This window comes from Pseudophryne corroboree, chromosome 4 (genome assembly GCF_028390025.1).
Source record: "Pseudophryne corroboree isolate aPseCor3 chromosome 4, aPseCor3.hap2, whole genome shotgun sequence".
NCBI lineage: Eukaryota > Metazoa > Chordata > Amphibia > Anura > Myobatrachidae > Pseudophryne > Pseudophryne corroboree.
The window spans coordinates 558,463,568-558,489,470 of NC_086447.1; the positions used below are offsets into that span (position 1 = coordinate 558,463,568).

The 25,903-nt window shown below is 44.2% G+C and overlaps 1 protein-coding gene across 2 annotated transcripts in view; it reads left to right on the forward strand.

Annotated features, from left to right (window-relative positions):
* The window catches only part of PEX7 (peroxisomal biogenesis factor 7), a 697,365-nt gene that overhangs the window by 370,853 nt on the left and 300,609 nt on the right, over positions 1–25,903 (forward strand). The window lies entirely within an intron of this gene.

Consider the following 25,903-nt stretch of genomic DNA (forward strand, 5'->3'; position numbering starts at 1 on the left):
ACAAGGTCATCCCCTTCGGCAGGTTCCATGTGAGGACGTTTCAGTGGGACCTTCTGGACAAGTGGTAGGGGTCCCATCTACAAATACATCAGAAAATAAGCCTGTCCCCCAGGGCCAGGGTATCTCTCCTGTGGTGGCTTCAGAGTGCTCACCTTCTAGAGGGTCGCAGGTTCGGCATTCAAGACTGGGTTCTTGTGACCACGGACGCGAGCCTCCGAGGATGGGGAGCAGTCACACAAGGTAGAAATTTTCAGGGACTATGGTCAAGCCAGGAGGCTTGTCTACACATCAACGTGCTGGAATTAAGGGCCATATACAACGGCCTACAACAAGCGGAGAATCTTTTTCGCGACCTACCCATTCTGATTCAGTCAGACAATGTCACAGCCGTGGCGCATGTAAACCGCCAAGGCGGGACAAGGAGCAGAGTGGCAGTGGCGGAAGCCACCAGGATTCTTCGCTGGGCGGAAAATCACGTAAGCGCTCTGTCAGCAGTCTTCATTCCGGGAGTGGACAACTGGGAAGCAGACTTCCTCAGCAGACACGATCTCCATCCAGGAGAGTGGGGACTTCATCAAGAAGTTTTTGCAGAGATAACAAGTCGTTGGGGACTTCCTCAAATAGACATGATGTCGTCACGTCTCAACAAGAAGCTTTGGAAGTATTGTTCCAGGTCGAGGGACCCTCAGGCAGTAGCGGTGGACGCCCTGGTGACACCATGGGTGTTTCAGTCGGTCTATGTGTTCCCTCCACTTCCGCTCATCTCAAAAATATTGAGAATCATAAGACGAAAAAGAGTGCAGACAATACTCATTGTTCCAGATTGGCCTCGAAGAGCCTGGTATTCAGATCTTCAGGAAATACTCACAGAAGATCCGTTGCCTCTTCCTCCCAGGGAGGACCTGTTGCAACAGGGGCGCTGTGTGTTCCAAGACTTACCGCGGTTACGTTTGACGGCATGGCGGTTGAACACCAAATCCTAGCTATGAAAGGTATTCCAGAGGAAGTCATCCCTACTCTGATCAAAGCTAGGAAGGAAGTGACAGCGAAGCATTATCACCGTATCTGGAGGAAATATGTATCTTGGTGTGAAGCCAAGAATGCTCCTACGGAAGATTTCCACCTGGGCCGTTTTCTCCACTTTCTACAGACAGGAGTTGGATATGGGCCTAAAGTTAGGCTCCATTAAGGTGCAGATTTCGGCCCTATCTATATTCTTTCAGAAGGAATTGGCTTCTCTTCCAGAAGTCCAGACTTTTGTAAAGGGAGTGCTGCACATCCAGCCTCCTTTTGGTCCCCCTAGTGGCACCGTGGGACCTTAACGTGGTGTTACAGTTCCTTATATCTCACTGGTTTGAACCTCTTCAAACCGTTGAATTTAAATTTCTCACTTGGAAAGTGGTCATGTTGCTGGCCTTGGCATCTGCAAGGCGGGTGTCCAAATTGGCGGCTTTGTCTCACAAGAGCCCCTTTCTGATTTTCCATGTGGATCGAGCAGAGTTGAGAACTCGTCCTCAATTTCTGCCTAAGGTGGTTTCGTCGTTTCATATGAACCAACCTATTGTGGTGCCAGTGGCTACAGGGGTCTTGGAGGATTCCAAGTCCCTTGATGTAGTCAGGGCCTTAAAAATTTATGTAGCCAGGACGGCTCGAGTTCGGAAAACAGAGGCACTGTTTGTCCTGTATGCGGCCAACAAGGTTGGTGCTCCTGCTTCTAAGCAGACTATTGCTCGCTGGATCTGTAACACGATTCAGCAGGCTCATTCTACGGTTGGATTGCCGTTACCTAATTCGGTAAAAGCCCATTCCACGAGGAAGGTGGGCTCTTCTTGGGCGGCTGCTAGGGGCGTCTCGGCTTTACAGCTTTGCCGAGCAGCTACTTGGTTGGGTTCAAACACGTTTGCAAAATTCTACAAGTTTGATACCCTGGCTGATGAGGACCTCATGTTTGCTCAATCGGTGCTGCAGAGTCATCCGCACTCTCCCGCCCGGTCTGGAGCTGTGGTATAATCCCCATGGTCCTTACGGAGTCCCCAGCATCCTCTAGGACAGTGATTTTCAACCTTTCTCGACTCGCGGTACGCTTAACAAGACTTCAAAATTCCCAAGGCACATTATCGGTTACCCACGGGAAAAAACAAACAAACATTGGCCCCCACAGATATCAAATAAGCACATTGGTCCCCACAGTAATTAAACACAATTAAACACATTGACCCTAACAGTTATGAAGCACATTGGCCTCCACAGGTATAAATCAAACGCACTGGCCCCTACAGTAATTGCACACACACTGCCCCCCCCCCCTTGTAATGGCACTCACAGCCCCCACAGAAATGGCACACACTGCTAACCCCTGTAATAGTAATGACAGCCCCCACAGTAATGGTACACACACACACTGCCCTCCCCCTCCCCCCATGTAAAAGTACTCACAGCCCCCTCTGTAATGTCAGCCTGAAGTACTGCATATCCGAGCTGGAGTAGTATGAGCAGTGCAGGGCAGTCCGTAGCACACATCAGCACCAAGCGCGGGCGGAAATGCGCACGTCACCATAGGTCACGGACCGGGCAGCAGGAGAGCTGACTGTGCTGCCGTGCATGACTGCTGGAGGACCCAGGTATCTCTGGTGTGCGGCGGAGGAGCACTGTCGGCGGGCGGCGGAGCACTGTGCAGGGCAATTCTGGTGGCCGGTGACCGGCAGGCTGCGGCACACCTGACAACTGCTGGCGGCACACTAGTGTGCCGCGGCACAGTTGTTGAAAAACGCTGTTCTAGGACGTAAGAGAAAATAAGGTTTTAAACCTACCGGTAAATCTTTTTCTCCTAGTCCGTAGAGGATGCTGGGCGCCCGTCCCAGTGCGGACTAATTTCTGCAAGGCTTGTATATAGTTGTTGCTTACATAAGGGTTATGTTACGGTTTGGATCAGTCTCTGGCTGATGCTGTTTTTGTCCATACTGTTAACTGGTCTTGTATATTCCATGTTGTACGGTGTGGTTGGTGTGTGTTGGTATGTATCTTGCCCTTAGATTAACAAAAATCCTTTCCTCGTACTGTCCGTCTCCTCTGGGCACAGTTCTTTAACTGAGGTCTGGAGGAGGGGCATAGAGGGAGGAGCCAGTTCACACCCATCTAACGTCTTAGAGTGCCCATTTCTCCTGCGGAGCCCGTCTATACCCCATGGTCCTTACGGAGTCCCCAGCATCCTCTACGGACTAGGAGAAAAAGATTTACCGGTAGGTTCAAAATCATATTAAAAGCTTCCTGGAAAAACAGGAATGTAGAGAAATTGTTGGGCAAAACAGAAATGAAAACCATTTTTAATTTGAAAACTCTTGCTCCCAATGGCCTCAATCAGGACTTCGAAATTAAATGGTTCCTTTAAATTACCCCCTCTTTTTCTCTCCTCACCATGTGTTTTATAATTACCCTTCATATCAGTTTATGTTCCATAAAACATTCCATTTACTAATCTTTCCTAATGTATCATTTCCCATATCATTCACCGATTGTTATTTCCTTTTTTTGAGGATCACCCATCTGAATAATGTATCATCATCAAGAATCACCATTAACATATTTTTCAATTACTTTGGACATCATCATCATCATGTTTTTTGCACATGGAACTTCAAAACATATATGTGAACTCCCTTCTATAAAGCGCAACACAGGTTACTTCCGGTTTATGGAACGCAAACAACTTTTGGAACGAACCTGACGTCACATCCAGGTTCCGTACTTCCGGACCGGAAATGAGCGGAAACGCACATGCGGCCACTTCTGATAGGATCTACACCAGGATAAAGGCATGGACAACTGCACAGGGGGCAATCAGCCTTGAAAAAGGGACAGCATAGTCCCGAAACGCGTTGGCCTTGCCCTGCTGTTCCTTATTCCATTATCAAGACGGACATCCTTACATGCTGTGGGTCACGTGGACGGTTATTTGGGAATTAAATCTCTGGAGCCTAAAGCAGGGTATTTCCTGGGGTACTCTGCTTTCTCAACACGTGCGGCTCCCACCAAATATACGGGTACAATTACCTTCCTGCCTTCATTGTGATTCACCACATGTGTTTTATATTTCTTTGACATGTTTGTTTTATTAAATATTTTATCATATTTTGACATCTCATTTGACATCTGTATTGGAGATATCGTATTCACAAGGATCAAGCGCCTATTAGGGAGTGGTTATTTCTCATTGCTATGTATGTTCCTCCCAATCTATGCAGGGGTGTCTGAAAGCATTACCAGACAGACAGACAGACAACTAAACATACCAATGAATTTTATATATAAGATGGATACTTTTGTTACATTCTGTTATTTGTACATTTACTCAGTTGCGGCACACTTTTTGCATTGTCTGCAGTTTTGTCGGATAAGTCTGCAATTGGCGGCTTGTTTTTCTCTTGCCTCCTAGAAATCATTTTCTTTGCAAAGTCCTGTCTGCCACAATTTACTCACTCGAATGTCTATTTTCCATTCCCAGATTGTGATTTAAAAAAAAAAATTGCTATACTAATTAACATTTCAGATATCTGTTGTATTTCATGCCCCAGGTAAGAGAAAGGGCAATTTAATGTTCTGCTTTAAACCATTAGCCTGAAATTCAAGATTTTTATTCTTTTGTGAGCTACACCAAACAATTTTATTGTTCTGCAGTCATGTAAAAATGCCTTTTCCATTGAAATGGACCAGGAATCCCATATTTCAACATAAGAACCTCATATTTTTCTGCCTTCTTCACGGATGGCTGCTGCTTTCAATAGTTTTAGCTAATAAAATTATTTCAGTTGATGGTCAATTGCAGTTTTACTCCAACAGTCAATTCATTCCTATGTTAAAGTCTTGTTCTTCCATCTTATTACCCTTATCCTTATATGACACAAGCCTCAATTTCCTTTAATGAAGGTCAGCAAACAGCCTGTAGGGGTTTTCCTGTATGGATTGCATGTTTTAGGTCAATAGGATTCATTTCCAGGATATTAAATGACAGGATATTTATCTGCCTATCCATGGAACCTTCCAGTCAGCAATAACATAATATTAAACATGATAATTGAACATTAATTAAAAAGGACATTGCTACATTGAAATGTGAAATTAACAATTCCTTTATGTTATGATATGAATGTGCAGATGATGCATTAAATTATCTTTAAAAAAAAAAAGTCGGCCTGCTAATGAAATTATACAGCCTTTTCATGCTTTATCACTGTCATGCTTCTATTTATTCCTCTACACTTACAAGTTTGAATTTGGCCTCAATATATTAAGATCAACGCTGCTCATGTTTGACATTTTCATTTTGTCCTAGTTTGCTGCTCATGCTTTAAGTTATTTAAATATTCAGCTCATTACAAGCAATATTTGTTGAAGCTGTCTACCTGTTGTTGTTTTTTTAAGGAAAATTCATATTCATCAGTTAATATTATAAAAAATTGGCATTATTGTTACTCATTTTTGTCAGCAATTTGTCAATATCCAGAGAATGTCAACAGCTCAAATGTCTATATTCTTAGAGTGTTGACATTAGGGTTAGGCTGCGGCGGTAAAGTTAAGCATTAGAGGGACTGGTAGGGGTTAGGAATAGTAAAGTAATACTTACCAGAACGCTGGAGGATCCGAGGTCTGACCCAGAAGTGATGGTCACATGACCACGAGACCCAGAACATGCAGTTGCCAGGAGATTTTGGCAATAAACCAGGAAAAATTCCCATTTCTCTTACGTCCTAGAGCAGTGATGGCTAACCTTGACACACCAGCTGTTGTTGAACTACATATCCCAGCATGCCCTGCTACAGTTTTGTTATTTGGCCATGCTAAAACTGATGCAGGGCATGCTAGGATGTGTAGTTCAACAACAGCTGGTGTGTCAAGGTTAGCCATCACTGTCCTAGAGGATGCTGGGGTCCACATTAGTATAGACGGGTCCACCAGAAGCCATTGGTAATTTAAGAGTTTGACAGTGTGGGCTGGCTCCTCCCTCTATGCCCCTCCTACCAGACTCAGTTTAGAAAATGTGCCCGGAGGAGCCGGTCACAGCTAGGGGAGCTCTACAGAGTTTCTCTGGTAAAGTTTATTTTAGAGTTTATTATTTTACAGGGAGGCTTCTGGCAACAGCCTCCCTCCTTCGTGGGACTAAGGGGGGGAGTAGTGTCCGCCCTGTGGGGTCTGAGCCACTATCTCCCGCTGACAGGACACTGAGCTCCTGAGGGGATAGATCGTCCCCCGCCACAGGGGATCGCTCACCCCGGCAGCATGCCGCCACCCCCTTACAGAGCTGAAGATTTGTGGCGAGTGAGTCACATACCGTCCTAGCAAGCGAGGGGCCAGTGTGAAGATGGCGGCATCAGGGTAGGAGCGCAGTATTAACTGCGCTCCAGTAGGCTCAGCTGTACATAGTGCGGCACTGTGAGGGGCGACCTGAGCCAGCGCCTACACCCTACACTGGTCACACAGCCTGTCGGGGTCCCCGGATCTCAGCCAGCATCAATCCTCAGGCCAGTATAATCCTATGAAGAGTGGGAAGACAGCACCATTTTGGGGGCGGAGCTTCTCAGAGCGGACCCAGCAGCGTTCAGCACCATTTTTTTGCCTACACAACGCTGTCAGTGAAGAGCAAGTCCATCCACAGCAAATCCAGCTATCTATCACGGTACTAGGGGGTTGTAGAAAGGGGGGAGGCTGCAAAACGACTGTGTAACCTATTAAGGTGCACAGTCAGCGCTGATAGGGGGTCTCCCTTTATATTAAAAGAGCTGTGTGTGGGTTGGTTCTGATAAAGGGGAGCCCAGGAAAGGGCACCTTTTGCTTAACCAAGTTCAAGCACGCATTCAGTCAGTCAGCATCAGGTTCATACACGGCTGCAGCCAGTGACCAGTCAACAAAATAACCTTTGAAATAACTAGCCACACGTGTATATAGTGGAAAGTAATAGAGCAGAGAGAGAGCTTTATTTCCTACCAGCAGTACATTATAAAGTGATACCAATTAACATATCGTGTCGTCGTTTCCTGACACGAAGCTTAATCCTATTGGCTAATAAAACTTCTATCTTATACGTAATATATTTTGCCAACGTCTATATTTTTTAAATGTGCTCTTAAGTGGAATAACTAGGGGGTTTTGCTAACCTCGAAACCTACATATGTCTGGTTATATTTTTACACCTGCTATACCGCAAACTGACAAATACCCTTTGAAGCTCACATGTCTAGCTGCTGACATTATATTTCTGCTAGAAAATTACCGTAAAATATATCTTAGATAAAGGTCATAACTTCACAATGTGGGTTCAAACAAAATGCAGTGTCTGTACTTTTTCCTGTTTCAATTCTAAGCTTAAAAACAATTTGAAACAACTTGTCAGATAAAATGGAGTCTTATGAACAAATATGGCTTCCATCTTTATCAACTTCCCCTCTTTGTTTCTAATTTTAATTTACCCTTCCTTTACCTGGTCATTGATTCTATAGGGACACCTACTTTCATGACTGGTGTACCATAAGGGCACTCCAGGCATGGGCTAGTCCATTCAACATCCCTATGCTTGGGCAGAACCAATGTTACCTATTTTCTTATCCCTAACCACAAAAGAAAGTTCATAAAGGAGAAGCGTTTTCTGAAGATGAGATCGTGATAATGTTCATAGTCCTTGCTCAATAGTTTTTTTGACTCAATATTGTGACAGCAATGTTTCTTTAGATCACATCATCATAACAGCAGGGACAGCTTTTGAGTATCTTGTATAGCAGCTTTCACAGTAGTGTGATGTGGAGTTATATATTATAGCTCTTCCAATAAGTTTCATATAAATTGGTTGCGGTTTAGCAGTTTCAGCAATGCCTTAGGTAGAAAAACATTTTAGTGTCAGTATTCACATAATAAGCCTTAAAATATGCAATTAATAGCAAAACAAGTCCCTTAGCAACAATAGATAATATTTTTGAAAAGCAATTGGTTGTATAGTTTTTATAAAACCAAGAAAAGAAAGAATCTGGAAATACACTGGTATAATTATGATTAGTTATGATTATGATTAGTAGCGTACTGATTTTTCGACTGTATTACTTCATTCATCTTTTCATCAATAATATCTTCTGGGCTAGTATAATTTATTAAATAAGTACAACATTTTACTTCATAGATGGTCTGCAAAGTGACATACTAGCCTGCAGATACAGTAAACAATTGGTGACAACTGTTTATATTGGTCCTGTTTTACATTTAATGACCAGCATCTTTTATGCCTATATGTCTTTACCTGGGTAATTGTTGACATCCTATGTGTAGACATTTCAGGTGGAGTAAGGGTAGTTAGTTGTGTATATATATTTATTTTTGTTCTGTTATTTTTGGCATAGTTACTGATTATTGCACTATCACTTGACTCCTCATATAAGTAAGGATCAATCATTACTGTTTATATAAGAATAACCATGCTAACAAGAAGAACTGAGTAACACATTATACATCCCCCAGACCCTTATATGGCCTGGGGCCTCTTAAATTGTATTTATATATTTTGATTATGTATCGTGATTGGATAATACTTCCTTTGTCACTTTCTTGCAATTAGATGCATCTATTCACGAGTTTCTTTCACTCAACGTGACTGAAGTGGCGATAGTCAACAGAACTTAAAACGGTCCTTTGAATTTGGGTTCAAGAGACTTTCTCTTTCTTAGTGACCACCCAATCACCTTGCTTTAGTTCATGTGAATCTTGGGAACAGTTGGTGTCTGGAATAGAATCAAAAACGTTGCCGTGCAATTTGGTTAGTTGCTGTTATATATGCATTACATAATAAGTTAAGTTACCATGCTCATGCAGAAGCTGCTGGGGAAAATAACATACTGTTCTAGCAACAATACCAAAATAAGATTTCATATGGTATTAACCTATGCTTTCCACTTGAAGTATTTGTGAGAACAAAGCAATGGGTAAACCTTCTAGCCATGTTTTGCCTGTTTCTGTAACTTATTTTTATAGCTTTAGTTTTAAGGTAATAAGTTTTTCTACATGTTTACTACTCTGCCTATAGGGAGTGTAAAAGGCCTGAGTAACACCTAAATCTGACAGAATTTTGCCTAATACTTCTCCTGTGAAATGGTTACCTCTGTTGCTTTCAATAACTTAAGGTACTCCATATCTACATATGTCCTTATTGCATTATCTTCTTTGCAACTGTTTTTGGCATTTGCTGCTCTACAAGGCCAAGCTTCAACCCAATTTGAGAATAGGTCTTTGCACACAAGTACATTTTTATACCCAGAACATTTGGGTAACTGGATAAAGTCTATTTGTAATTTTTGAAAGGGGTAGCAAGTTTGTGGGATACTTTTTGCTGGTACCTTCACAACCTTTCCTGGGTTATGTAAAGCACAAGTTACGCACCCTGCAACATAAGCTTGTGCTGCCTGTGTGAAACCTGGTGCCACCCAATGCTGGTTCAGAATCCTCACCATTGCAACTTTTGAAAGGTGTGTTTTTTTATGCAATATTTGTGCTAAGACTGGGTAAAGTGAGCGTGGTAAACAGATACGGTTCTCCACCATCCACCTGTCACCGTGTATTCGCCCACCTAATTTTTCCCAATCCTTTTTCTTCTTGCCTAAGGCCTGTGCTTGTAATTTGCACAATAACTGTAAGTCTAATGACTCTGGTGTGACAGTTAACATCACCTGAGTGTCTGGCAGAGGCTGGACTGCTGCAGCTTTTGCAGCCTGATCAGCTAGAGCGTTTCCTCTGACCTCTGCAGTATTCTCTTTAGTGTGCGCTTTGACCTTTATAACTGCTAATTTTTTTGGCAATTGAAAGGCAGCAAATAATGCCCTAATACAGTCTGCATGTTTTATTGGTTTTCCTGAAGAGCCTATAAAATCTCTGCTCTTCCAGATAACCACATAGTCATAACCTGTATGCGGTTTCCCATTCACATAGTACCTGGAGCCATCCACAAATAAATGTAAATCTGCATTTAGTAGAGGATGTTCCTGTATGTCTGGTGTACTTGCGGTTTCAAGATTCATTAACTCTATACAATCATGTTCTTGATCGTGTATAGAAATTGAAAAATTTGATTGGTTTTCTGTGCCTGTCATTTCATCATCACTCGCACCATTCCCCTCTTTTGAAACCAGCGGCAATAATGTAGCTGGGTTCAAAGAAGTACAACGTTTGATAGTCACATTGGATGGTGTAAGCAATGCTACTTCATATTTGGTTAGTCTAGCAGCAGATAAATGTTTAGTCTGCGCTTGGTTCAGAATTTTAGTCACTGAGTGAGGCACCTGTACAGTTAAGGGATGACCCAGAACAATATCAGCAGCTTTGTCTAACAATAACGCTGCTGCTACTGACTTGACACATGTTGGTGCTGCCCGTATGACTGGGTCTAACTGTACTGAGTAATACGCTAGGGGTCGCTGTTTGTCACCATGTACCTGCGTTAATATTTTTCTCTGACGTCCTAGTGGATGCTGGGGACTCCGTCAGGACCATGGGGATTAGCGGCTCCGCAGGAGACAGGGCACAAAAATAAAGCTTTAGGATCAGGTGGTGTGCACTGGCTCCTCCCCCTATGACCCTCCTCCAAGCCTCAGTTAGGTTTTTGTGCCCGTCCGAGCAGGGTGCAATCTAGGTGGCTCTCCTAAAGAGCTGCTTAGAAAAAGTTTTTAGGTTTTTTATTTTCAGTGAGTCCTGCTGGCAACAGGCTCACTGCAACGAGGGACTTAGGGGAGAAGAAGTGAACTCACCTGCGTGCAGGATGGATTGGCTTCTTAGGCTACTGGACACCATTAGCTCCAGAGGGATCGAACACAGGCCCAGCCATGGAGTCCGGTCCCGGAGCCGCGCCGCCGACCCCCTTGCAGATGCCGAAAAGTGAAGAGGTCCAGAAACCGGCGGCAGAAGACTTTTCAGTCTTCATGAGGTAGCGCACAGCACTGCAGCTGTGCGCCATTGTTGTCACACACTTCACACCAACGGTCACGGAGGGTGCAGGGCGCTGCAGGGGGCGCCCTGGGCAGCAATGAGAATACCTTGTTCTGGCTAAAAAATACATCACATATAGCCCCTGGGGCTATATGGATGTATTTAACCCCTGCCAGGTCTCACAAACTCCGGAGAAGAGCCCGCCGAAATAGGGGGCGGGGCCTATCTCCTCAGCACACAGCGCCATTTTCCTGCTCAGCTCCGCTGCGAGGAAGGCTCCCAGGACTCTCCCCTGCACTGCACTACAGAAACAGGGTAAAACAGAGAGGGGGGGGCACTTTTTTGGCGTTTTTTGATATATATTAAGCTGCTATAAGGGAGACAACACTTCTATAGGGTTGTTCCTATATATTTATAGCACTTGGGTGTGTGCTGGCAAACTCTCCCTCTGTCTCCCCAAAGGGCTAGTGGGGTCCTGTCTTCGATAAGAGCATTCCCTGTGTGTCTGCTGTGTGTCGGTACGTGTGTGTCGACATGTATGAGGACGATGTTGGTGTGGAGGCGGAGCAATTGCCGGTAATGGTGATGTCACCCCCTAGGGAGTCGACACCGGAATGGATGGCTTTGTTTATGGAATTACGTGATAATGTCAGCACATTACAAAAATCAGTTGACGACATGAGACGGCCGGCAAACCAGTTGGTACCTGTACAGGCGTCTCAAACACCGTCAGGGGCTGTAAAACGCCCTTTACCTCAGTCGGTCGACACAGACCCAGACACGGACACCGAATCTAGTGTCGACGGTGAAGAAACAAACGTATTTTCCAGTAGGGCCACACGTTATATGATCACGGCAATGAAGGAGGCTTTGCATATCTCTGATACTGCATGTACCACAAAAAGGGGTATTATGTGGGGTCTGAAAAAACTACCTGTAGTTTTTCCTGAATCAGACGAATTGAATGAAGTGTGTGATGAAGCGTGGGTTAACCCCGATAGAAAACTGCTAATTTCAAAGAAGTTATTGGCATTATATCCTTTCCCGCCAGAGGTTAGGGCGCGCTGGGAAACACCCCCTAGGGTGGATAAGGCGCTCACACGCTTATCAAAACAAGTGGCGTTACCGTCTCCTGAAACGGCCGCCCTCAAGGATCCAGCGGATAGGAGGCTGGAAACTACCCTGAAAAGTATATACACTCATACTGGTGTTATACTGCGACCAGCCATCGCCTCTGCATGGATGTGCAGTGCTGGGGTGGTTTGGTCGGATTCCCTGACTGAAAATATTGATACCCTAGATAGGGACAGTATTTTATTGACTTTAGAGCAATTAAAGGATGCTTTTCTTTATATGCGAGATGCTCAGAGGGATATTTGCACTCTGGCATCGAGAGTAAGTGCGATGTCCATATCTGCCAGAAGAAGTTTATGGACGCGACAATGGTCAGGTAATGCGGATTCCAAACGGCATATGGAAGTATTGCCGTATAAGGGGGAGGAATTATTTGGGGTCGGTCTATCGGATTTGGTGGCCACGGCAACAGCCGGGAAATCCACCTTTTTACCTCAGGTCCCCTCCCAACAGAAAAAGACACCGTCTTTTCAGCCGCAGTCCTTTCGTTCCTATAGGAATAAGCGGGCGAAAGGACAGTCATATTTGCCCCGAGGCAAAGGAAAGGGTAAGAGAGTGCACCAAGCAGCTTCTTCCCAGGAGCAGAAGCCCCCCCCGGCTTCTGCAAAGCCCTCAGCATGACGTTGGGGCTTTACAAGCGGACTCAGGGGCGGTGGGGGGTTGACTCAAGAATTTCAGCGCACAGTGGGCTCACTCACAGGTGGACCCCTGGATCCTGCAGATAGTATCTCAGGGTTACAGGTTGGAATTCGAGAAGTCTCCCCCTCGCCGGTTCCTAAAGTCTGCTCTGCCAACGTCTCCCTCAGACAGGGCGACGGTATTGGAAGCCATTCACAAGCTGTATTCTCAGCAGGTGATAGTCAAGGTACCCCTCCTACAACAGGGAAAGGGGTATTATTCCACACTATTTGTGGTACCGAAGCCGGACGGCTCGGTAAGACCTATTCTAAATCTGAAATCTTTGAACCTGTACATACAAAAATTCAAGTTCAAGATGAAGTCACTCAGAGCAGTGATAGCGAATCTGGAAGAAGGGGACTTTATGGTGTCCCTGGACATCAAGGATGCTTACCTGCATGTCCCAATTTGCCCTTCACATCAAGGGTACCTCAGGTTCGTGGTGCAAAACTGTCATTATCAGTTTCAGACGCTGCCGTTTGGATTGTCCACGGCACCTCGGGTCTTTACCAAGGTAATGGCCGAAATGATGTTTCTTCTGCGAAGAAAAGGCGTATTAATTATCCCTTACTTGGACGATCTCCTGATAAGGGCAAGGTCCAGGGAACAGCTGGGGGACGTAGTAGCACTAACCCAAGTAGTGCTGCAACAGCACGGGTGGATTCTGAATTTTCCAAAATCTCAATTGACCCCGACGACACGTCTGCTGTTCCTGGGAATGATTCTGGACACGGTTCAGAAAAAGGTGTTTCTTCCGGAGGAGAAAGCCAGGGAGTTATCCGAACTTGTCAGGAACCTCCTAAAACCAGGGAAAGTGTCTGTGCATCAATGCACAAGAGTCCTGGGAAAGATGGTGGCTTCTTACGAAGCGATTCCATTCGGCAGATTCCACGCAAGAACTTTTCAGTGGGATCTGCTGGACAAATGGTCCGGATCGCATCTGCAGATGCATCAGCGGATAACCTTATCGCCACGGACAAGGGTGTCTCTTCTGTGGTGGTTGCAGAGTGCTCATCTGTTAGAGGGCCGCAGATTCGGCATACAGGACTGGGTCCTGGTGACCACGGATGCCAGTCTGAGAGGCTGGGGAGCGGTCACACAGGGAAGAAACTTCCAGGGAGTATGGTCAAGCCTGGAGATGTCTCTTCACATAAATATACTGGAGCTAAGAGCGATTTACAATGCTCTAAGCCTGGCAAAACCCCTGCTTCAGGGTCAGCCGGTGTTGATCCAGTCGGACAACATCACGGCAGTCGCCCACGTAAACAGACAGGGCGGCACAAGAAGCAGGAGAGCAATGGCAGAAGCTGCAAGGATTCTTTGCTGTGCGGAAGATCATGTGATAGCACTGTCAGCAGTGTTCATTCCGGGAGTGGACAACTGGGAAGCAGACTTCCTCAGCAGACACGATCTACACCCGGGAGAGTGGGGACTTCATCCAGAAGTTTTCCACATGATTGTGAACCGTTGGGAAAAACCAAAGGTGGACATGATGGCGTCTCGCCTCAACAAAAAACTGGACAGGTATTGCGCCAGGTCAAGAGACCCTCAGGCAATAGCTGTGGACGCTCTGGTAACACCGTGGGTGTTCCAGTCAGTGTATGTGTTTCCTCCTCTGCCTCTCATACCAAAAGTACTGAGAATTATACGGCAAAGGGGAGTAAGAACGATACTCGTGGCTCCGGATTGGCCAAGAAGAACTTGGTACCCGGAACTTCAGGAGATGCTCACGGAAGATCCGTGGCCTCTACCTCTAAGACGGGACCTGCTTCAGCAGGGACCGTGTCTATTCCAAGACTTACCGCGGCTGCGTTTGACGGCATGGCGGTTGAACGCCGAATTCTAAAGGAAAAAGGCATTCCGGAAGAGGTCATTCCTACACTGGTAAAAGCCAGGAAGGAGGTGACTGCACAACATTATCACCGCATTTGGAGAAAATATGTTGCGTGGTGTGAGGCCAGGAAGGCCCCCACGGAGGAATTTCAATTGGGTCGATTCCTACATTTCCTGCAAACAGGATTGTCTATGGGCCTCAAATTGGGGTCCATTAAGGTTCAAATTTCGGCCCTGTCGATTTTCTTCCAGAAAGAATTGGCTTCAGTTCCTGAAGTCCAGACTTTTGTAAAAGGAGTACTACATATACAGCCCCCGGTTGTGCCCCCAGTGGCTCCGTGGGACCTTAATGTAGTTTTGGATTTTCTCAAATCCCATTGGTTTGAGCCACTCAAATCGGTGGATTTGAAATATCTTACATGGAAAGTAACCATGCTACTGGCCCTGGCTTCAGCCAGGAGAGTGACAGAATTGGCGGCTTTATCGTATAAAAGCCCATATCTGATTTTCCATTCGGACAGGGCAGAACTGCGGACGCGTCCTCATTTTCTGCCTAAGGTGGTGTCAGCGTTTCACCTGAACCAGCCTATTGTGGTGCCTGCGGCTACTAGCGATTTGGAGGATTCCAAGTTGCTGGACGTTGTCAGGGCATTGAAAATATATATTTCAAGGACGGCTGGAGTCAGAAAATCTGACTCGCTGTTTATACTGTATGCACCCAACAAGCTGGGTGCTCCTGCTTCTAAGCAGACGATTGCTCGTTGGATTTGTAGCACAATTCAACTTGCACATTCTGTGGCAGGCCTGCCACAGCCTAAATCTGTCAAGGCCCATTCCACAAGGAAGGTGGGCTCATCCTGGGCGGCTGCCCGAGGGGTCTCGGCATTACAACTCTGCCGAGCAGCTACGTGGTCGGGGGAGAACACGTTTGTAAAGTTCTACAAATTTGATACCCTGGCTAAAGAGGACCTGGAGTTCTCTCATTCTGTGCTGCAGAGTCATCCGCACTCTCCCGCCCGTTTGGGAGCTTTGGTATAATCCCCATGGTCCTGACGGAGTCCCCAGCATCCACTAGGACGTCAGAGAAAATAAGATTTTACTTACCGATAAATCTATTTCTCATAGTCCGTAGTGGATGCTGGGCGCCCATCCCAAGTGCGGATTGTCTGCAATACTTGTACATAGTTATTGTTACAAAAAAATCGGGTTGTTATTGTTGTGAGCCGTCTGTTCAGAGGCTCCTACGTTTGTCATACTGTTAACTGGGTTCAGATCACAAGTTGTACGGTGTGATTGGTGTGGCTGGTTTGAGTCTTACCCGGGATTCAAAATCCTTCCTTATTGTGTACGCTCGTCCGGGCACAGTATCCTAACTGAGGCTTGGAGGAGGGTCATAGGGGGAGGAGCCAGTGCACACCACCTGATCCTAAAGCTTTATTTTTGTGCCCTGTCTCCTGCGGAGCCGCTAATCCCCATGGTCCTGACGGAGTCCCCAGCATCCACTACGGACTATGAGAAATAGATTTATCGGTAAGTAAAATCTTATTATTATTTTTTTTTATGGCCTGAAATTTCACAACAAAACAAATTGAAAGGTCTTGCATAATCAGGAAGTCCCAGTGCTGGTGCTGATATTATGTCTGTTTTTAGCTGACAAAAAGCATCTAGCTGTTCTTGTGTCATGAGTAATGCACCTTGTGCATTTTGTCCCTTTAGAGCATCATATAACACTAGTAGTTTTTGTGATGCGCCTACAATTCACTCTTTGCAATAAGTGATCAGTCCTAAAAGGATATGAGTTGTTTACATGTTTGAGGAGGTTTAACTTTTGAAATAATTTTCCTCCTTTTTGTAGTGATATGCTTACTATAAGCAGAAATGCAGTGTACCAGAAATTGTACTTTGTCTGGTGCATATTGTAACTTATTTCTATGTACCTTACATTGCTTTTTTTAATATATGAATAGCAATAAGTCTTGACATTTGAGTTTTATTTAAAAATACCTTACACTTGTTGTTCTTTTGATGGCATCATATAAAACTTAGTTTTCTGTGATGCCCTTGGAATGTATTTTGTACAATAGGTGATTAATTTTAGAAATGACTTAAGCTGTTGCAAGGTGCGTCATAGAGATATTTCTAAAATAAACCTCCCTCCTTTACTGTTATATGCCAAGCATCAATAGTGATGCAATGTTAATGTATGTTCACCTAACATCTTTTAGAGGTATTATTTATGCATTGTTACAGTTTACAGTTACAATCTTGATTTTATACCATGTAAATGTAATTGTATCATGAGGGCAGACTTTTATCTTAGGGGTATGGACTATAACTACAGTCCTGCCCACTTCTCATACCTAGTTTACTTTATCACTTGGCCCCACCCCTTGTAATAGTTACCCAAACACTTCCTGATTCTCTGACATTTCATTACACACTGTAACTGGAACAGTAACGAGCTGTACATTAAAGAAAATATTTTTTTACATTTGTAACATGTTTCTATTTATCTACCTATGAACTGTTACCGTTTTAGACACAGAGATATTAATTTTACTGTGGAGATCTTTTTAATACAAATACATGTTATATTTTTAGTTTTATGACAGCCCTTTGCTATTGGCTGGGGCAATATTTATTTGGCCACAACACATTTAATTATACTTATCCAAAACTTTATATTAAGAGAATACTATTTTACACACACAAATAAAACACTGAGAGTGAGCTAGCACTCTCCCAACTCCGAACAGGGGTTAGCTGGAGTTTAATGATAAACCATTAGAACTTACATAATACATTATATTACACACTTCCATTGAAGTCTACAAGTCATTTGTAGCCACTGATTCAATACATATTTACCAATCTAATTTACAGACTATATATTTTGCTATTCTGTGGCACAAAATGACAGAAAAGTGCAAACACACTGATTACAATTTATGAATAATCTCTTTACACAATTTGATAAGCATGCAGTTTCAGAGACAAAAGCAGCCTGAAACTGAGACTTTTGGACCCCAGTTTTACTTAATGACGGACCAGACCAGCCCACATGGGAAGGCAAAAAAGAGTAAAGAATAGATTACCACCAGCTGGTTTTATGTTTGCATTTCCATGCCACCTGAGTCCAATTGTCCATCACTAAGCAGGATCCAGAAAACTTATAACCCTTTTTGGATTTTATTTCTAGGTTTAAATTATTTATAATTTTTTTACATGTGTAATGAACTTCATAAATTGTTGTTTAACATCAGGGAGTTCTGTAACTGTTATGTTAACAGTTCTGAATTTTTTATATCATGCAGTGGTTCAGCGCAACTTTTGGCGCACTGGATTAGGTCCATCAGCAGCTACACCAGGTGTGACAGCATCTTATGTGTACACCGGATATAGTTTGCAGGGACCAAATTCTTAAGTAAATTATACACTGGAGGTGCAGATGCCAAGCTTGAGACCATATATAAATTTTTGTTAGGAGACATTTTTGGTCTCTTGACATTACATGCTGTACAATTTTTAGTCTACCAATGTATTAGTCTGGGGCATGCACATCTTCAGGTATAATTAGTAGGTCTTTTATTTTTATTTTTTAACACTGGCAACCATTTACTGAATAACTTTTTAGATTTAACAGTTTTCCTAACATTTGGTTCTTTACAGGGCTTACATTTATAGGACCAAGGTGTTTGACTAATTGGACAAAGTGTATCATCTGGTGGGTTACAATGTCTACAATTTGGACATGCCCAGTACGGATACCCTTTGGTTTTCTTGGGACCTCTATGTATCATTGTTTCCTGTCCAGATATGTCTGCATCTTTAAAATCATCCATATTAATTAGAGCCATTTGTTCTTGAGTTTGTCCTAACTCTTCTAACTTTTTCTTATACCGAAGTAATTTACCTGTTTTAATCCACAAATCAAGACTTTGTTCCAGATTATTATCCTTCACATATCTCCCATAGGTTGCTCTAATTTGTTTCAACCTATCCGGGTCTAGTGCCATTAGTAGTCACTTTTGCCCATTGAAACAATCGTCTCATACCCTTCAAGCATTGCTCACCATGTACATTCTTTATAATGTCCATGGCACTCCGAGGTGCTTCATCCGAAGGATAAGTATTTGTATTTCCCATTCTTATGGCCAGTAAGAATTCAATAAAATCCGGGAAATATCAGTAGCCTGGATCTAACGGATCCTCAGAGATATAACTGTGAGGAAAATTGTCTGAAACAGAGGTGATCTGTAACCAATTTTTACCTATGTTACTATCCTTTGGAATTAAATGACATCCCATCAATATGAACACATCATCTGGGTTTTCTCTATTTTCCCAAACCCCTTCTTTTGCAGAGTACACTACTGCTTTTAAAACACATGGATGTCCTTTCCCTAACTTATGTATGATTGCTATGCAGATACAATCCTGACAGGACATTCAACTTGCATTCAGTGCTCGCACTAGTCTGTGGTTACAGATCACAGAAGAGAGAAAAAATTTTTTTTAAACGACTTCCGTTCCTGATTTTTTTTCTTAACTCTGTACGCTATAATTTTTAAAGCGACAGGACGTGTTTTGTTGAGGTGCTAGCAATATATGCAAGTTAGATGCAATGATATTCTACTGTGAGTACAATTTAGACTTTTATATTATGTACAATATATTGTTCTGAACCTTCCAATTCAGACAGTATATCTGACCAATCCTTTCCAATATTTCTTACTTTAAGAATAAAATGACAACCTATTGGTACAAAAATGTTAAACCCCTCTTCCCACGGTTCAGAGAATAAGGGTGATTGTCCTGGATTACAAATATAATGTAAATAAAATTTCTGATTGTGGTGTGTCTTTACTAAGAGTACTACACACTTACAAAAGGGGACATGTCTGTTTCATAACTCTGACTTATTTTTTTAAAGTCTTTCTACAATATCCTACACATATAGACTGCAGTAACACAAACTTAACCTACGTTTTAATTCTCAATATAAGACAAAACAAGACAGTGGTCGCAGCAAAGTTTAGTTTAACAATCCATCAGTTGGTTATATGCAGACACACTCTAAATACTCAGAATTCATTTACTTCCACATTCATTCATTGTTACGCCTTTATAACACATATAAGCACATATAAGCAAGAGATAGAATGAAAATGAGAAAAACCTGTTTACTGAGTGAACTTTGTGCGTGCGATCCCGATGCCTGTCTCCCAGCGGAACAGAGTGGATAGTTAACAGGAATGAGAGTCTACAGAGAAATATCTCTACGTACCATGCATGGGTTTTGAGTCTCAGTCCAGGAACCGTCCGCTCAGTCGTCCGCTGTTCAACAGGTGATATGGGATCTCGGATTGGGAACCTCCATATTGATAAAGGGGAGCCCAGGAAAGGGCACCCTTTGCTTAACCAAGTTCAAGCACGCATTCAGTCAGTCAGCATCAGGTTCATACACGGCTGCAGCCAGTGACCAGTCAACAAAATAACCTTTGTAATAACTAGCCACACGCGTATATAGTGGAAAGTAATAGAGCAGAGAGAGAGCTTTATTTCCTACCAGCAGTACATTATAAAGTGATACCAATTAACATATCGTGTCGTCGTTTCCTGACACGAAGCTTAATCCTATTGGCTAATAAAACTTCTATCTTATACGTAATATATTTTGCCAACGTCTATATTTTTTATATGTGCTCTAAAGTGGAATAACTAGGGGGTTTTGCTAACCTCGAAACCTACATATGTCTGGTTATATTTTTACACCTGCTATACCGTAAACTGACAAATACCCTTTGAAGCTCACATGTCTAGCTGCTGACATTATATTTCTGCTAGGAAATTACCGTAAAATATATCTTAGATAAAGGTCATAACTTCACAATGTGGGTTCAAACAAAATGCAGTGTCTGTACTTTTTCCTGTTTCAATTCTAAGCTGAAAAACAATTTGAAACAACTTGTCAGATAAAATGGAGTCTTATGAACAAATATGGCTTCCATCTTTATCAGTTCCAATCTCTGTGTCTCTCTTGCCATTCTTGGGGGTTAAACTCTGTCTGTCCTCTCCTGTGTGTGTGTGGAGTGTCTGTGGTCTCCATTTAGCAATGTCCAGGGACTCTGTATTATATACTGCAGAGGATATGTCCTCTCAGGATGAACCCATTCCAGGTAATCAGGATTGCACTTGTTTAGCACAGATTCCAGCAAGGGAGCCTAAGTGGTTATCCTCTTTTAAATCTATGATTTCTCATATTTCAAGTAGGGTTGCACAAAATGAATCTGCAACTCAGGCTTTACAGAACTCTATGACAGTCTGGCCCAGTTCTGGTACATCAGGGCTTCCCACTTTATATTCACATAAACGTGCTCTTGCTCAAATCATGCAGGATGATACAGATTCTGATATTGCAGACGGTGACGGGGATATGTTGCGGGTGGTTGCATCGCTTGCAAAAGGGGTGCAGTTGATAAAGGAGGCTATTAGGGATGTGTTGAATATTGCTGTTACAACACCTGAGCAGGTTGAGGAGGCTTACTTCACTGAAAATAAGAAAGCTCCGCTAACCTTGCCTGTGTCAAAGGAATTAAATGCTATATTTGAAAAGGCTTGGGAAAACCCGGAAAAAAAATTCCAGATACCTAAAAGGGTTCTGGTAGCGTTTCCTTTCCCGGTAGCGGATAGGAAATATTGGGAAAACCCGCCTATTGTTGACGCGTCAATATCCAGACTCTCAAAAAAGGTGGTTTTACCTGTTCCAGGATCTACCGCCTTGAAAGAGCCGGTTGATTGTAAAATTGATAATACGCTCAAATCCATGTACACGACTTCTGGGGCAATCCTATGTCCCACTATTGCCAAAGCTGTTGTAAAGTGGTCAGGCACGTTACTTGAGGACTTGGATGCTATGGAGAAATGTGATGTTGAATTGTTTTTACTTTTACGTAACATTCAGGATTCGGCAGGATTTCTGGTAGAATCCATGAAAGACCTGGGTTCCATGGCTGCGGGGATTTCCTCCATGTCATTATCGGCTCGTCGAGGACTGTGGTTGCGCCAGTGGTCTGCCGACGCGGAATCCAGGAGACGTGTGGAGACCCTACCCTACACAGGTCAGGCTCTCTTTGGGGAAGCATTAGATGCGTGGATCTCCACGGCTACGGCTGGTAAGTCACCCTTTCTTCCCTTCGGCTACACCTGCTCTGAAGAAACCTTTTTCTTCAGTTACATCACAGCCCTTTTGGTCCAACAAGCCCAGAAAGGCCAAGCCGTTCTTTCAGGGAGGTCGGCCCAAGTTCAAGAAACCTGCAGCTGCATGTACCCAGGAATAGAAAACTGCTTCAGGTACGCCAAAGTCCTCCGCATGACGGTGGACTGGACGCCCCCGGAGGTGGGGCCGGTGGGAGCGAGACTCAGACATTTCAGTCATGTCTGGGTGTCCTCCGGCCTGGACCGCTGTGTGCAAGATATTGCGTCCCAGGGGTACAGGCTGGAATTTCAAAATCTCCCTCCTCACTGCTGGCAGAAAGGACTGTCCTGCAAGAACCTTCCAATAGTTGGTGGAGGCACAAGTTATTGTGCCAGTACCACCTCATATGCAAAACAAAGGTTACTATTCGAACCTTTTAGTGGTACCGAAACCGGATGGTTCGGTCAGGCCCTCCCATTCGGGCTTTCCACAGCACGAAGGGTATTCACCAAGGTGATGGCGGAAATGATGATTCTCCTCCGCAGACAGGGAGTTAACATAATTCCGTATCTGGACTATCTGCTGATAAAGGCATCGTCCAAGGAGAAGCTGTTACGGTCCATAACACTGACGACCCAGCTTCTCAGGGAACATGGTTGGATCCTGAATCTTCCAAAATCACAATTGGAACCAACTAGGAGGTTGTGCTTTCTGGGAATGATCCTTGACACAGAGGTGCAGAGGGTGTTTCTCCCAGAGGAAAAAGCATTGGTGATTCAAACAATGGTCCGGGATGTCCTGAAACCACCCCCAGTGTCAGTTCATCAGTGCATTCACCTTCTGGGGAAAATAGTGGCCTCTTACGAGGCTATGCAGTACGGGAGGTTTCACGCTCGGTCCTTCCAACTGGATATCCTAGACAAGAGGTCGGGATCCCATCTACACATGCACCAGAGAATACGTCTGTCGCCAAAGGCCAAGATTTCACTCTTCTGGTGGCTGCAATTACCTCACCTTCTGGAGGGCTGCAGGTTTGGCATTCAGGACTGGATCCTTCTAACCATAGATGCAAGTCTCCGGGGCTGGGGCGCAGGCACTCAAGGGGAAACTTTCCAAGGAAGGTGGTCAAGTTTGGAAGCCGGCCTGCCGATAAACATTCTGGAAATAAGAGCCTTCTAAAACGGTCTTCTCCAAGCGGCCCATCTTCTGATAAATCGGGCCATTCATGTGCAGTCGGACAATGGGACAACAGTGGCTTGCATAAACCGACAGGGCGGAACGAAGAGCAGAGCTGCAATGGCAGAGGTTACAAGATTCATCCTCTGGGCAGAAAAGCACGCGTTGGCGCTGTCAGCAATCTTCATTTCAGGAGTAGACAACTGGGAAGCGGACTTCCTCAGCAGACACGATCTCCATCCAGGGGAGTGGGGTCTCCATCCGGAGGTGTTCAAGGAGGTAACAGATCTTTGGGGCGTACCCCAGATCGACATAATGGCCTCTCGTCTCAACAAGAAACTTCGGCGGTATTGTTCCAGGTCGAGGGACCCGCAAGCAGTGACGGTGGACCCCCTAGTGACTCCGTGGATGTTCCAGTCGGTGTACGTGTTTCCTCCACTTCCACTCATCCCAAGAGTTCTAAAACTCATGAGGAGAACAAAGGTTCCAGACTGGCCAAGAAGAGCTTGGTACGCGGATCTTCTGGATCTACTGCAAGAAGAGCCGAGGCCTCTTCATCTTCGGGAGAATTTGCTGCAGCACGGGCCGTTCGCCTATCAGGACTTACTGCGGCTACGTTTGACGGCATGGAGGTTGAACGCTTGATACTAGCTTGAAAGGGCATTCCGAACAAGGTTATTCCTACCCTGATACAGGCTAGGAAAGGAGTAACGTCTAAACATTACCATCGAATTTGGAAAAAATATGTATCTTGGTTTGAGTCCAAGAAATTTCCTGCGGTGGAGTTTCAACTGGGACGGTTTCTCCTCTTCCTACAAGCTGGTGGGGATATGGGCCTGAAGTTGGCATCTGTGAAGGTCCAGATTTCGGCCCTATCCATTTTCTTCCAGAAACAATTGGCTGCCCTCCCTAAGGTTCAGACCTTTTTGAAGGGAGTTCTGCACATCCAACCTCCCTTGGTACCGCCTACGGTGCCTTGGAACCTTAACGTGGTGTTGCAGTTCCTCCAGTCGGACTGGTTTCAGCCTCTACAGGAGATTGAGGTCAAATTTCTTACGTGGAAGGCTGTCACGTTGTTGGCCTTAGCTTCTGCTAGACGTGTGTCGGTGTTGGGGGCTTTTTCCTGTAAAAGCCCATACTTGATCTTCCACGAAAATAGAGCTGAGCTCCGGACACGTCAGCAGTTTCTTCCGGAGGTTGTGTCAGCATTTCATATCAACCAACCTATTGTGGTGCCAGTGGCTACTGACTCCTCAATTTCATCAAAAGTCCTTGGATGTTGTAAGGGCTCTGAAAATCTACGTGAAGAGGACTGCTCGTCACAGGAAATTGGACTCTCTGTTTGTCCTGTATGATCCCAAGAAAATTGGGGGTCCTGCTTCTAATCAGACGATCTCTCGCTGGATCAGGTTCACTATCCAGCATGCGTATTCTACGGCAGGCTTGCCGTGTCCTACGTCTGTCAAGGCCCACTCTACTCGTAAGGTGGGGTCTTCCTGGGTGGCTGCCCGGGGCATCTCGGCGTTACAACTTTGCTGAGCAGCAACTTGGTCTGGGTTGAACACGTTTGCAAAGTTCTTCAAGTTTGATACTTTGGCCTCTGATCATCTGATGTTCAGTCAAACAGTTCTGCAGGAGCCTCCGCGCTCTCCCTCCCGTGCTGGGAGCTTTGGTACATCCCCATGGTACTAATATGAACCCCAGCATCCCCAAGGATGTAAGAGAAAATAAGATTTTGGTTACCTACCGGTAAATCCTTTTCTCGTAGTCCGTAGAAGATGCTGGGCGCCCGCCCAGCGCTTCGTTTTCCTGCAATTGTTATCTGGTTCAGTACAACTTTGTTTTTAGTTAAGTACTGCGTTGTTTACTTGGTAAGTAATGTTCTCAGTGGTTGCTGAGTTTTCAAGCTAAGTTAGCTTGATGTGCCTTGTATGTGTGAGCTGGTATGAATCTCGCCACTATCTGTGTTAAATCCTTCTCTTGAAGATGTCCGTCTCCTCGGGCACAGTTTCTAGACTGAGTCTGGTAGGAGGGGCATAGAGGGAGGAGCCAGCCCACACTCTCAAACTCTTAAAGTGCCAATGGCACCTGGTAGACCCGTCTATACCCCCATGGTACTAATATGGACCCCAGCATCCTCTACGGACTACGAGAAAAGGATTTACTGGTAGGTAACCAAAATCCTATTTTTCCTAATAAGGGCCACGTTATATGTTTATGTTGAATCGTGAAAAAGATGCATCTGCATTGAAGTGCATTAGTCAGTGTTATGAACTAAAAAGCACAATCTAGATCAATATGCATGACTTACTGTTCCATCAGCAGCAAAGTAAAAATGTATAATCCCTTCACTACAAGCAGTCTCCTAAACAGATCTTGAATTAGTTGTGCCAGGATTCCTAGTAGTGTATTTAAATATCACTGACACGTACCTGATATTACAGTCAATTGGAATGATTGGATTTCTTTTTTTATATTAATCATATGTTAACGTTTCTAATAATTAGCGGCAATTAATACGTAAGGTGGTCAATAGCATAATATCCACATGTTCTGAATGTCGACAGATATGTTCATGTCCAGAATGTCAACAATTTCAAAATGTCAACATTGTAACTGATGACAGTCACAATGCTAACATGTACAATTAGGGTAAGACTACAAATAAGGTTATGGTTAGTTTAATTTAATAATTTCAGGGTTGACGTGACTGTCGACAGTCACAATGTTGATGTTTTGAAAATGCCGACAATACAGTATGTCAGTGTTCTCTAAACATGTTAACGTTATGGTATTGACTTATTGGATGTCCACATATCACGCCACACCTGGTAATTCTACTTGTTATATACTGTATACTGGACACCAACCAGCTGTTACATTGGTTCTCACTGTGCTCACACCATCTCTGACTGTTTATAATATCCACCCATG